Source organism: Strix aluco, chromosome 3 (genome assembly GCF_031877795.1).
Source record: "Strix aluco isolate bStrAlu1 chromosome 3, bStrAlu1.hap1, whole genome shotgun sequence".
NCBI classification, from domain to species: Eukaryota; Metazoa; Chordata; class Aves; order Strigiformes; family Strigidae; genus Strix; species Strix aluco.
In genome coordinates, this window is record NC_133933.1 from 15,863,608 (window position 1) to 15,877,959 (window position 14,352).

Here is a 14,352-nt window from a genome sequence, read left to right on the forward strand (position 1 = left end):
AGAGAGCCAGAGGAATAAGGGCATCACGCAAACAAGGTAGCCCTGCCCACGCTGCCCAGAGGGCACGCTGCTGAGAGAAGAGCTGCCCCTGGAGTGCTGTAGCCAAGTGTTAAAGCCAAGTGTCCTGCACAGTGGGGGAAGTGGAGAGGAGAGAGGACAACTGCAACCTCTGAAGACCGGCAAGACAGGCCAGCGCTCATCCCTCGCAGCGCTCTTTGGTGTCAGGTATGCAGCGTATCTATTACAGCTGGCATCCCCATAGGAACTAGAAAACAATCTGTCTACACATGCTACCAAAAACCTGCCACAGAGTCTATGTTACCATCCTGGATCTTGATCCCAGCAGACTACAGTATCGGCAAAGGTTTATTTATTGCTATGTACTTGTGAAAGCACGCACGCACAAGAGAGATCCTTAAATTTTGGGCATGTAGACAGAGAGGCGAGGCTCAGGGCATAAACCTGGAACAAACTGCACTGCAGCAGCTGTGCACAAACCAGCTATGGCCAAAAATAGGGAATGTGAAAGGCTGCACAGGGTGAAGCGGGAGAGATGAAAACCTGAGCTCTCCCTCTCCAATTCCCACTCTGGGAGTTTGCTGGCTACCTCTGGCAGAGGGGGGACCCTGGAAGGGGCCTGTGCTCAGGGCAGCAGGCTCACTGCTCCTGCGCACTGAAGGAAATTACGTCCCCCCACATCACTGTGTGGCATGAGGTCACCACAGACAGAGACAGAAGTGCTGCTCTGGAGCAGCACAGATTGTTAACCACAACAGCAAGCTGGGCATCGCCGTCAGGTCTGTATGGTCACAGCATGGCCGGAGGGCTGGCTCACAGCATCGCAGTCCTGCAGCAGCATCTGTATCCTGTCCTGCCGTGAGTTTACACCCCTTGTCTGACCTGATCATGTAAATACCCCTCACACTAGAAATGTGCATCTCCATAATATTTTGCTAGGTTTCCAACGTGTGTGGTTGTTGGGGTTTTTATTTCTTTTTCTTTCTTTTTTAAAGAGAGCTTCTCACCTGTAGAGCTACCAGGACCGTGTCTGAAAGCAAACAGCCCAAAAAGAGAAGTAATTTTGGCATCTGGTCCAATAAAGCAAGTGAGCACGCATCAATCCCTTTCTTTTTCACAGTATCACTCACAGGCATTACAACGTTGTCTTTCCACTCCCAACGTGAGACAAAATTACTTTAAAGTTCAAAGACAGCTCCATCATTTTTGTAATACCTGCCATGTACCAGTACAGAATTATTTTTACAAGTTGTGCAGCTCCAGTGAATAACTAGAGCTGAGGGAAGTGGCCAATATTTGCAGAAAAACAGTATCTTAATCCTATCAAAGCACAGAGTTATTACCACATCACCAACAGATCCTTCTGTTTTGCTTGTCTTTGAAGTTTACTGTTGAATCTTGGATGATGCGAGGAGACCAGAGTATTTCTTTCTGGAGGGAAAGCAGCAATAAAAATGACTTCTGGGTTTTTGTTCTTGTTTTAGTTTTCCAGGAACAGGTTTAAATCCCCCAACTCCCCCAAAAACCCAGACGCTAAGTTGCTAGAATCTAATTACAACTTTGCTGCAAGAAGCCAGTAATTTCTGTGAAAAATTCAGCCATGAAAACTTTTCAAGCTCAAAAACAATTCAAGTATATTTTTTTTTCAGGATTAGAGATGGGAATTTCACCATAATGGATGATTCTGACACCATCTTAAAGATTTCAATGCTAGACTGTCACTTAGGACAGTTTCTGTGCTCCTCTGTCACTACTCATAAACATGAATAAATGTAACTTAGACTTTAACCAACTCTTACACTGCAAATTGGCCCAGAAGACCATGAATGTAAGCAAAATTACAGGTCTACAAATCTGTTGGATGCAGCAGAGACCTTGACCTTGTAGAGGGAGCACTAGCTGCTGACATGATACCAACAGATAACTGTATGAACAGAGATAAAGGAAACAAATGGCTCACAGACATTGTATATCATAGGACAAAGGATCAGAAACAGCCCCAGAAACGTGGCCAAATCCCATTGAAATACAACAGATAGTGGGTGCGCCCAACTTCAGCCTGGATTTTTTGATCTGCTAATCATATTAATCTGCAGTGGGTCATGCCATCATTTTCCCTTCCCAAATACACAGTAATGCCTTTCAAGAACACTAATCTGTACATCATCATCCCTATAAATTGAGCGCATCCTCTATATCTGACATAATCTACAGCCACAGAACGCAGGGCATCATATGGTTGCTTGGGCTTCCTGCAATCTGCTGTTGTTGTGGTAGCCAAGTTCTCCCGAAGGGGGGCAAGGCAATGGGGACGGAGAGAAGACAACAAGCCAAAAAAGCATACGCTCAGAAGCCAAACCAGGTCATTTTCAGCAGCTGTCTCCACACGTGGTGCACACACACAGTCTTTGCCTCCTGTTTTTTCAGATCATACAAAATTACTGTATTGTATGCAGTGCTCACCAAAAAGACGATCAGTCTGGATGGCCATGAGGTGCAAGACGTTTATCAGTTTAAGCTTAGGAAAATCCTTCTGAGAGTTTGATGCGAGGTGTGGGTTTGCACTGTCTCCAGTGCCAATTGGAATGGCAAGGCATATCCATGTCCCGGTACCCATAGTCAGGTAAATCTCACTGTGTTCTCATTTTTAGAGAGCATAACCACAACCCATAAAGATGACAAGGGAACTCACTTTTGTCCACCCATGCTTATCCATTTGTAGGATCAGGTACAAGAGAAAAGGTAAAAACGGGACCGAAATGAGTAAGGAGTAGAGAAGCAAATGTGAAGAAACTGCCATTATACTTTTTCTAATCCTCTTGGAGGTAGTAGGGAACGCCATGCTGCTGTGCCTGCTGAAAGCACTGAGCCAAAGCCTGCTGGAGTCAGTAAGATTACTGTGGGTGATTTAAGCAAATTTTAACACCAGGCTGGTAGAATAGATCAGGCTAAACCCACACTAACTTATATGCTTGAGGGTTTATTTTTAATTACCTCATTGTTGTCACAAATCTGGGTTTGGACTGGAAGTCTTCCCCTACTTTTATTTAACTGGGTTGAGTGCAATACAGTATAAAGTGTCAAAATCTAAGGAGTATCTGACTAGAGTACAGCTTGGTTCACAAACTAAAACACTGGCAACTACCCTTGGTGAGTAAACACATGAGGACAATAACTGTTACGTCCTTGAAAGTTGTTTGGACTTTTTTGGTGGGGCTTTTTTTGTTTGGTTGGTTTTTAAACAAACAAAACAAAATAAGGTTTAGAGTTTTGGCCAGCAGGAACACAACCAAAAAATTTAATTTTATGTCGTCAGACTTGTAAAGATGGAGGCCAGACACCAGTCCAGGCTATTTTATGTGGAAAGGAGGAAGACAGCATCAGGGCAAGCAAGTCTGTTCCATATGTCAGATGTGGAGAATGCAAACAGCACAGCTTAACATTCTGCAGCTGATTAGGTGGTATCAGCTTCCATCTAAGTTAACTTGAGAATCCAACAAAGAGTCCCCTTGCTTTGTCCTTCTACACGTGCAAGCCTGTCCTCACAGGCACCATGGGAGCAGCAGGTTTAGCACAGGTAAGGAAAGCAGCAGGGCAGCGCTCGCTGAAGCCTGTTCCATGTGAAAACAGCCATAGGGGATAAAGGCAGCAGTTGGGGGAACACAGGTGTACTACAGGCAGAGCTGGAGCGTGACGTGTGTAATGGCAACAGAGGACAACATGATGAACAGAACACAAAAAGTAAGTCTCAGCCCCAACATCATTTAGTTGTGTTCAGCCTGAAGTAAAGATATGGAAGTCGTTAAACAGGCAACGTACTTAAAAGACTCTCTTCCTCCCCAGAAGGACATTAAAAAATTACAAAAATATAATGGCCCTGCATAAAAGGATTACAAATACCAGATTAAGTATTATGATTGATTTAAAAATGATGATTCTAACAAACAAGCATCAGAGAAGTATTGCAATCTCTCCAAAGAAGATTATGTATCTTACTTGAAATACATGTTCTGTTTTTTACAGGACATAAATGATAATTTTTCATGTTTGTCCAGCGGTCCTTTGAGTTTCCTGTGCCAGACTTCATAGCCAGATTAAAACTTGCTTTACTGAGCTAAAGCAAGAGGCCCTTCATAAGAAAGCTTAAATGCTGTAGGAGCCAACAATTCCCACAGCCCTGCCTTCTTCCCAAGACAGCCGGGAAGGGAAGAGGTGACCATTCCCGGCTGCTCCCCCTGCAGATCTCCTTCCCCAGCTGAGTGGGCACAGCCAAGGGCCACCACTGCAACCACTGTGACCAAGCATAGGGCTTTCCTCAATTTTGACTGCATTACAAAACCACCTAAAACTCCATTATTGAAATTTTTTTAAAAAACAACCAAACAAGGAACCCACAGAGTCCAAATTTACTTGGAGTAGCAGTCTGTGACATCATGATGTGCTCAGCAGCAAGCTGTCTGTATCGTGCAGCATTCCTAAAGCAAGCGTGTCCAGGACACTGGAAAATCATCACCCTAACAAGATAGGTCTGCGGTACAGAAATGAGACACGGCTGGTTTTTGACTCAGTGCAGAAAGATAAAGACAGAATACATCCAGAGTGACCTACGTTTTCTGAGCAGCTCACATGAAGGGGGCAGGTGCCCCATCGGTGCACCCTGTTCCCATGGCCACGCTGAACAATGGCAAACGAGAAGCCTGTGGGACCGCTAAGCACCGACACCGCTAAGCACCACACCGCTCTGTCACTCCTGCTCAGCGTGCGTGCCCGGGCTCTGCCTGACCTTGACGGTGCATGCACAGACCCTTCACACTGGCAGCGCAACGTGTCCTGGCACCACATTCTGGATTCCTGCAAAAAGCTGGGAAAAGGAGAACCGACACCATACTGTCAAAAAGACTGGGATAACATAAGAATCGGGGCAGAGCCTGCAGATGGGCAAAGACTAAGCAGCAATGGAGCAGGGAGGAAAGGTAGTGCCCATCCCATTGGGCTCTTTGGGGAAACCTGCAGTGATACCCAAACCCTTATTCCTCTGCTGTCAGCAGAAATTACTTGGTGAAGCAATTTCCCTCCTGTCTCGTGGAGGTAATGGGTGCCTATGGTGCAGTGTCCATGAGCATGGTAGGGCTGACGGTCTGCACAGGCAGCAGAATGCTGGACAAACTAAAAACCAATCAAATGTTACAAGAAAGCCTAGACACCCACCCACACACCATCAGGAACAATGCTAAGATTGCAAAATGAAGTACCCAAGTGCTGGCGACCTCCTGGATTGCAGACTGTGTACTTGATCCTTTAGCAGTGAACAGCACCAGACTCTCAAAATCTAGACCCTGGCTCCCTCCAAACTGAACATCCCAAACCAGCAACTTAATGGGGGTGTCCAGAGCAGCATGCCCTCTTCTCAGAGAGGGCATGAAAGTAATTAAGAGCAGTTAAACAATCAGTTGATGACCTCCAAAGATGTATCTAAGGAGAAATTAAACACTATGGCTCCAAACCTGTAATATGGTTTTAGTAGCCCACTTTTCCTTTAAACTGATGTATTTTCAGCTCATAACTAGAAAGCATTGCTAAACTGTTCATGACCAGTTCTTCCTAGATGTTTGAAATGTTTAAGGATTTACTTTCATCTTCATAAAGCATCAGATTATGTTAAGTAATTCTGCACAGCCCCACTGTGGGATCTCTTTGTGTTTTCACTTTTATTAAACAATAGGTCGACACGCTGGAGGAAAGGGATGCCATTCAGAGGGACCTGGACAGGCTTGAGTGGTGGGCCCATGCAAACCTCATGAAGTTCAGCAAGGCCAAGTGCAAGGTCCTGCATGTGGGTCAGGGCCATCCCAAGCACAAATACAGACTGGGCGATGAGTGGATTGAGAGCAGCCCTGCAGGGAAGGACGTGGGAGCACTAGAGTGGATGGAAAACTGACTATGAGCCAGCAATGTGCACTCACAGCTCAGAAAGCCAACCGTCTCCTGGGCTGCATCAAGAGAAGTGTGACCAGCAGGTCGAGGGAGAGGCTTCTCCCCCTCTACTCTGCTCTTGTGAGACCCCACCTGCAGAGCTGTGTTTACCTCTGGGGCCCCCAGCATAAGGAGGACACAAATGTGCTCGAGTGAGTCCAGAGGAGGCGATGAAGATGATCAGGGGCTGAAGCACCTCCTTTCTGAGGACAGGCTGAGAGAGTTGGGGTTGTTCAGCCCAGAGGAGAGAAGGGAGACCTTATAACAGCCTTCCAGTACTTAAAGGGGGCCTACAGGAAAGATGGGGAGGGACATTTTATCAGGATTGTAGGGACAGGACAAGGGGTAACGGTTTTAAACTGACAGAGGGTAGATTTAGATTAGATATGAAGAAGAAATTCTTTACTGTGAGGGTGGTGAGACACTGGAACAGGTTGTCTGGAGAAGTTGTGGCTGCCTCCTCCCTGGAAGTGTTGGACGGGGCATTGAGCAACCTGGTCAAAGCTGTCCCTGCCCATGGGGATCTTTAAGATCCCTTCCAACCCAAACCGTTCTATGATTCTATGCCTTGGGAATCCCCTGCAAGGCCATCTACTGCATTCTCCCAAGGCCCCAGTTTATAGCATTTGCTCCCTAGTTCTATGGCTTTTGTTAAACCAGCTTTACCTTGATGTCTTTCTGAAATAAACATGAAAGTATGGGCAAAGGGGCAGAGGAGAAAGAACAAGTTTTTACTGAAATGAATTAGAACATTTTAAGACGAGGTCAATAAACATGAGAAGCATGATGATGACCTGCTAATCATCACTCCATTGTTCTCCCTACCATTACAAAGCCCCTTTTACAGTCTGGTTTCCTCAAATCCACAAAGAAATTTCAATGGGGACAATGTGACTCTGTGTCTATATCCCCTTTTCCCCACAAAAATGCATTTCTGCACATGCTCTGATTTGATCACACATTTGGTAACTGTATCGCTGGAAGGTAAAAAACAGAATTAGAGGTTTAGCACCCCCTTTCAACCCAGATTAAAGATGCAGATTGCTAAATGCTCACAGTTGTCCGTTTTCTCTACGTATCATTTTTTTCTTTGACAATAGATCACAAACATTTACTCTGCTATAGGAGTGCTGCTTCTGCTTCCCATTCTGCCCAAGGGGCTGGACCAGAGCCACAGACAGTGAAGCTTGGGGAGCTTTCCTTGGGATTCATGGAAGGCAGCTTGGGGTAGAAAGACACCAGGAAACTTCTCAGCTGATGCCTGCTGTCTTAGATCCATACACCTTGTGACAACATCCAACAGCCAAGGATGTCACCCACCAAGTACCATGGTGCTAGAAAGGGTGAATCTAGGTGGGTCCTGCACCTCAGGTCCACACAAGGTGGAGTGTGGTCAATGAATTTTTTTGGTCAGTAAAAACCACCATGGAGAATGATGGAGCACCGATGGACCGAGGTATCTGTCTTGCTGCTTGCTAGAGGGGAAGAAACTGGATATGTTTCTATTGGGACCGCAGATGCTTACATCTAGTTCTCATTAAAAAAACCCTTTTCTTTTTATTCTGAAGTAGACAGTTCATCTTGAAATTTCAGTCCTCCAAATCCCATTTTGATACGTGTTTAAAGTATGCTCAGCTTATTCAGAACTGACAAAAAAGCCTTTGGAAAAATAAACTTTCTTGAGAGCAATTATGAAGCCCAAATTAAAGCAGACTGGAAAATAACCCAACTCATAGTTTATGTAGTCAACTGTATGAGAATCCTGTATGATTTCACTGCTACTAATAATGAAAAAATACAGTCCAGGTCTTGTCTCCTTTAAATAGCCTGGAAAAACACATTCAGAGGTATGGATCACGCAGAGATTAAGAATTATCTTAGCAACTCATATTTTTAATTGTCTCATTATAAACTTATTCCTGTAACTCAAGAGACTTTTAAAAATAGTTTTTGTGTTAAAATCTAAGAAATGTGAGGTTACAAGGTAGCAATGTGTTGCTATAATAATTTCCTTTTGCCTAAAGTGGCTGCACAGAAGTCTGATAGCTGTTTTTCAAGTAGGGATGCATTTAACTGCATATAGTTAATCCCATTCTTAAACAACTCTCATAACATTTTTCTATTACCCACAGTATAGATACGAGGGTGCCAACAGCCTGCCAGTATTTTTCAAGACTACAATACAATGTTTACGCACTTTCTGTATGGATTAAGAGCAGTTAATATAGCTCCTTGAATTAACAGATGATCAACAGTGACCTTTTCCTGTCAAAACACAAAAACTGTTGGAGGCACAGAGCACTGACTGCTAGGAAAACAAATAATCAGCACTTGGGATGCAAACACACACTGGCCAAGATGAGCGTCAAGGTAGGTGGGTATGCGACACACTGACTGGCTGTGAAATGGACCCTGAAGTCATGAAATCAAGTGTCCAAAAGTCAGGAAAGAGCAGACCACAGGCTGCCTGGGATGCACGGACAGGTCTCCAGTACAGTATTCCTTGGGACCACTTCTTGGTTCCGCCAGCACCGTTCCTGGCACCTCTTTCAAGGCCAGCCCAAGCCCCACATTTAGACACTCTGAAGAGGGCACTATGAGCACCAGGGATGTGCAAGAGCCACCGCATGTGACACTGATCCCCACAGCACAGGGGCTGCAGCCAATTAGGACAATCCTGCTCCGCTGTCAGGCAGAACAATCCATGGGGGGAATCAGCAGATTTGACCAGAGCCAGGCAGGTGAAACCCAACCTGCCGCTTCACCCCATACCTACAGCGATGGAGCTGGAGATCCTCTGAAGGTCTCTCTCTCCACCAACTGCGGAGAGACTCTGTGTGACTAGCTGCTGCATGACACTGCTTTGTGAGAGGGTTTATATACATTTTTGGGAGTGTTCTTGTGGGGGATAAAAAATCCAGCTAGAGTCCAGTGCTCACTTTCCAAAACATCTCAAAGCTCAATGTTTCCATGAAAACTTGGAAGCCCTGAGCTAGCCAAAGTTAATAGTGATGGTACTCAACAAATTTTTGCAGCCATTTAGCCGAAATAAAATCACAACACAGAGCGCTCGCATTACAACATGCAATACAATCTAATTCATACTTTAAAAGAAATCATGAATCATTGCACATAGCTAATGGTGACTGCTCATTTAAGCTGACTAAAAATTATTAAATGCTTTTAAACATTCATTAGAAGCAGGTATTTTCTTGGCTGCTTAAGAATGCCTCTTCCTCCCAAGGAGTACCAACTCAGCAGTTCTTCTTAAATGAAGATGACATAAAAAAAAAGAAAAGAATTGTCTTCATCTACCTAACAAAAGTCGAGGAACGGATTTTGAGGGATGGTGCTTCCCTGTGACAGTACCGCAGTTGCTGAACACAAGGTCCTCTAACACTAGCTAAGCGTCTAGTGGACTGACAGACCAGGGTTATTTAAAGAAATTTATCTTGAATTTATCTTTAATTTTGATGTTACCCATGCACACCATTTACACTGACTTCTTTGGGGCAGAGATCAAGAAACTCCAAACCCAAAATTGCTCAGATTTTTGTTACTAGTAAGGTCTTTAAAATAGCATCTATTAAAGTCTTCTTGGCACATTTCTGAACTTTGAGGCAAATCCCTTGCCTGTCTGCTGCCCTCCAGAATTCCCAAGAGGATCCAGGACACCCTGCAGCTGACAAATGAGAAATTACGATCTTTTCTTTAATATATTCAGGAAGAAAAACTCACTTTAGCAACTTAACTACTCAGAGGAATTCTGGAAATCCAAATATTTTTTTTCCCCCCAAAATTAATCAGTTAATAATCTTTTTAAATAGAAAACCTTCTCCAATCTCCTTCTCCTACATCTACGTCATAAGGGGTACTGAAAGGATTTCTGAGGGAAACCTCTGGGGATAAGACTTCACTTATTTTTGAAGGCAATTACACCAATATCCTCCCTCAACTTGCCAACCCCACAGCATGCTTGGGGGTGGAGGGCAGGGGACCACAATAGCCTGACACCCTCAGCAAAGCTGGTCTGGCTGAAGTCAAGTAACTAGCAGGAGTTTATTTGCATGACAGCATGAGCCTGGGCTCATGGGCTGCACCGGGGCTTTTAAAAGGGGTTTATATAAAACTGAAGTATGATATACTCAGTGTAGTTACCGAAACTCACAACCACGACTGAGAGCAGAAGCCCCTGTGGGCAGGAGGCGGCATCAGCCCACGGTGAGCGCACCAAGCCCTGTCCACACCCATAGGAGAAGAAACACAGCGTCACAAAACTTACACAAAGGACGTGCAGGACCACAGCTCCATGTCTCCTGTCCTCATTTGTGAAGATGTCACTGGGGAATTCATGGAGAGCTGCAAAAAGGGGGAAAAAAGAAAGCTCAGATGTTTAACTGGCTATTCAAAAACACCACACATACTGTTAAGTAATGTAACAAAATGTTGCCCAAGCTCTTCTACCAAGCAGTAGTCCTACAGCTACCATGCCAGAGGCTTTTGTTTTACCTCCCTGTTCGTTTAGCTTAACTTGTCCTCTGGCAATTATAGCCTTTCCTCAAATGTTTTCTGTGTAATCGGCTTCCGTGGCAACCACAACTTGTGTATGCAAAGACGCCTTCGGGAGGGCTGATAAATCCTGAGAGCGCAGCACTGCACTCTCCTGAAAACGTTCAGGGGAAACAGTGTTGTACAGAGCAGGTGGTGATGGGTCACTCTCACCAAGCATTTCTGACTTACAGTTTTGTACATGAAATGGATGGGTAAGAGCATCCCCTCAAGCCCCCAGCATTGCCTCTCCATAGGTAGGGTGCAGGTAACGTGTACTTCAATCTCTGGCAGGACCTAACACTCTCCAGACAGGCAACAACTTCCCTCGAGTGCCCTTCCCAACAGCAGGCATGGTGGAGGCCTTATAGTAAACCGCCTCTCAGCTGTTTTCATTCTTTACCCTACCCTGGTGTCTCTCCCTGCCCTCACTGAACTAGTAACAGATGATGGACTTCCCTGTACAGCAAACGCTCCAAGGATAACCCGCTGTGTTAGACAGCCAGTCAGTGGCTGATAGGGGATGCAGCCCAGGACAGGGGTAGATTTGGAAATTGAAATTGAATTGAAATTTGGAAATGAATCCTTTCCCTACCTCCAGACTTCATCCTGTCTCCTCAGAGACATCCTCAACACAGACAAGACAGATGGATGGCGCTAGTGATGCAGAGGAGGTTTTGACAAAGACACATCAAATACTTTGGGGAAAAAAAAGCAAGTGTGCAACTCTCTGGAGTTGCAAAGATTTCCACTGGGAAGGCTTAGTATTACTGCAAAGCTCTACGAGCTGTAACCCTACATGCAAAGTCAAGCCGGAGTCATCCCAAAGACAACAGTTCAACGGGGTGACACATGTCTGAAATTCTGGAAGCAAGTTTTCTCCGAAGGTGCCATGAGAACAGGTGAGAGTTCCCACCTTTCCTGCATGCTCTTGCTCTGCCCAGCGAACGGCTGCCAGGTAGTGTCTGTAAAACAGCCCAGCCCGGGAGCCAGGCTTCAGCCAAAGATCCACAGCAAGGCAACAGCTACTGCCCACATAAACGCAAGGACAGCGCTCAAGGACTCCCTCAGCATGCCTTGTACGTGTTCCCAACAGCACCTTTTTCCTGCAGCAAACTCAAAAGCAAAGCTGTTACTGCTCCAAATGAAGGATATATGCCTTTACAATGCACTAAGGCTGCAGGGCTCATGCAGACTCCGTGGTCTAATTAGCTGCAGAAACAGCATCTGTTGGTAGAAGTGAACCATGAAGAAACTTCACGCAAAAACATAATTATTTCAAATAATGGTAAGATAAAGCAGGGAAAAAACCAGCAACCCAAATCAGATGCTGTTTCTCAGTAAAGCTGCCTATTGGCAGCATAAGTGGATCCCACTTCTGACCTCACCGATCGTCCCATGACCATGATCTCCTCAGTGCTCTACCACACCTTGCTGTAGCCCAGCTCACAGGAAGGAAAAAAAGGCGGCATTCTACATGGGCAGACGGTGATGTGCTGAAGATGGTAACTCCCCTCCAATTCCTTCCACCTTCTGAAATCACAAGATGGCACATTTTGCAAACAGGCAGAAGTACTTTTACCATCCCCTGCATTATGAAATGGTGGATTTCCTTCCCCAGGGATGTTGGCGACAGGCAACAAAGTAGGAAAGGCCTAGAAAGAGATCCTGTGTGTCGGTGATATTAAATCTGGTAATCTAAATGCAAACTCCAGTCACTGTAAACCCTGTCTTGAGCAGTCAGCAAGGGTGTGCATGGGCAGAAGACCTGATCTTCACATGCTCTGTTGCTTACACTTCTCCCTAAGCATCCCCAACTAGCCACTTCCAGAAGTAGGATGCTCAGCTAGGTGGCCATTGTGTCAACTTCCTAACTTGGGCAGTTTTCTAAACAATCAAGAGAGAAGAAAGGGACATTTTGAAATCTGCAGTGAGAGGTGATGGAAGCAGAACCATGACCTCCTGGTCGCTCAGGCATTCATTCATGCTTTCACTCCCTTCCTCCTTACAGCAGAGAAAAGCACCAGTTCCAAAGTATGAGCTTACACCTAGAGGAGGTTTGCACTTCAGCTCGGCTTTATTACCTGGTTTAAGTCCAACAGAGTCATAAAGTCTTAGAAATGACACACTAACAAGCATCTGGGACAGACAATGGCCCACTATGCCAACCCAGAAAACAGCTCAGCAATTTAGTCTGGTCAGTATGCCTTCATTAAGAGCAATATATTTTTGTTAGATTAGCAGTTCTCTTTCCAAAGTCAAGTAATCAGTAGAACAATTGAAAAGAGCATGCAATACAGTTGGATAACCTTTGTTGCAAATACGGTATTGCAAGTCATTTAAAGACAAATTTCTTCCATTTACTCAAATGCTTTATTACTGTTCTGGATGTTAATTGGATTATAAAGCACTTAAAGACAGTCTGCCAATTAGGTTGCAGGAATGGCTTTTGGTTATAAACTGAAAAGCAAGTGTGAAGAAGATGTTCTGGCATTCCAAGTGCTTCAGTAATTCCAGATTTGAATTGCTCAATAACAACTAAAAATAATGGCTTTCTTCTAATGGTCAGTTCTGCACATTCAGCCTTGAGTTGGAAAAAAAATCAAGCTGCATTTTTCCTGGCTTTCACATCATCATCATTAATAAAGCTCCAGCAATTGGAATTTAATCAACAATTCTACAGATGATTAAATGGAAAAACAACCCAGCTCACTCTCAGAGCTTGGCTGCCTGTGAAGCAATAACTGAGCAAAGGGTAGCTACATCTTAATTTTGTTACTAATGCAAGCAAGAGATCTACCCAGGCACTGTATCTGAGGATGAAAATATTCTTTTTTACATAAGCGGTCTTGTGACCAAAGACTCAGGTTAATACTGTTAATTGTATTCCTATGCGTTGATAAACGTTATAATGAGTCCTACCAAATTAGTGGGAGCTACTGGAGCAGTACAGACGGCACCTTTAAAATTCATCTTACAATGAAGTAGCACCAGCAATACCCTCGCACGCATGGTAACGTCGCAAGCACAGGTACAGCCATGGAAACACCACATCGCGCCGTCTGAGAGGGCCGTGCACCACAGCTTGCTGAGAAGCCTGGCGTAGTAACCCTTGGCCAGCTTGTGGCTTACATCGTTCACCGGGGACCAGGCACACCACAGGATCAGGATCGGGACCAGCCTGTGCTGAACCCCTGGGCAGGCTGGGGGAGCCCCGGTCCTGGGGATCCGGGTGGGTGTGAAGTCTGGGGAGGGCAGGCTGAGCCAGGGCTGCTGGCACCTCCCAAGGGAAATGCCAAGCGTGGGGGCCAGCCCAAACTGCACAGCAGGCAGAAGGTTTTGGCCTTTTATGAGAACTAGCAATACCCATGACTTTTTATAACAAATCAGGATTCACCTGCCAGGAGTTGCAACTATTTTCTTCTGAAACACAGCTAGTACTGCCAGGATGCCATTTACCCTCTCACCTCCAACACATGTACTGTGCCAGATATACCCAAAGCTGCCAAAAACACGTTTAGGTGTGCAACCTAAAGAAACTAGCCAGGTATCAGCACCAAGACAGGATTTAAAAAAACCCAAAAAAACAACACAAAACACTATGAAAGTTGTAAGACAATGAAGTTAAAATAGCTGGAAAGGATTCATCTTTCCTCAGCGAAATGTCATTATGTGAAAACCAAATGTTTTCATCACAGTTTTAAGAAATGTTCCTGACCATTCACCAGACCATAAGACATTGCAAAGAAAACATGGGGAGGTAAGTTTTTAGCAATATGCAAAATGTTTTGCTAACACACACATGCATATGCT

The 14,352-nt window shown here is 44.9% G+C and overlaps 1 protein-coding gene across 3 annotated transcripts in view; it reads right to left on the reverse strand.

The window, feature by feature from the left end:
- Positions 1–14,352, reverse strand: part of LOC141920567 (sodium/potassium/calcium exchanger 3) — a 282,625-nt gene that overhangs the window by 170,631 nt on the left and 97,642 nt on the right. For all 3 annotated transcript variants that reach the window (XM_074817520.1, XM_074817519.1, XM_074817527.1), the window contains one exon: positions 10,274–10,350. The gene's annotated coding sequence lies outside the window, so the exon portion shown is untranslated. The remainder of the gene's footprint in view (positions 1–10,273; positions 10,351–14,352) is intronic.